Genomic DNA, 208 nt, shown 5'->3' on the forward strand with positions numbered 1-208 from the left:
AGCAGGAAGCACAGGCTCCCTGCTTGCTGAAAGGTGAAATTATTTGAAACCTGACATGGGAGTTGGACATCTGCTCCTCAGGCTTGTGTGTCCACACTCTTGAGGGTCTCATCCTCCCCAAAAGCACAGATGGAAGCTAAAGAGACTGTGCTCCTCAACAAAAGGCAATTATTAATGACCATTAATGGTGCTAGGAAACTTATAGATT

This window comes from Geospiza fortis, unplaced genomic scaffold, assembly GCF_000277835.1.
Source record: "Geospiza fortis unplaced genomic scaffold, GeoFor_1.0 scaffold157, whole genome shotgun sequence".
Lineage (NCBI taxonomy): Eukaryota > Metazoa > Chordata > Aves > Passeriformes > Thraupidae > Geospiza > Geospiza fortis.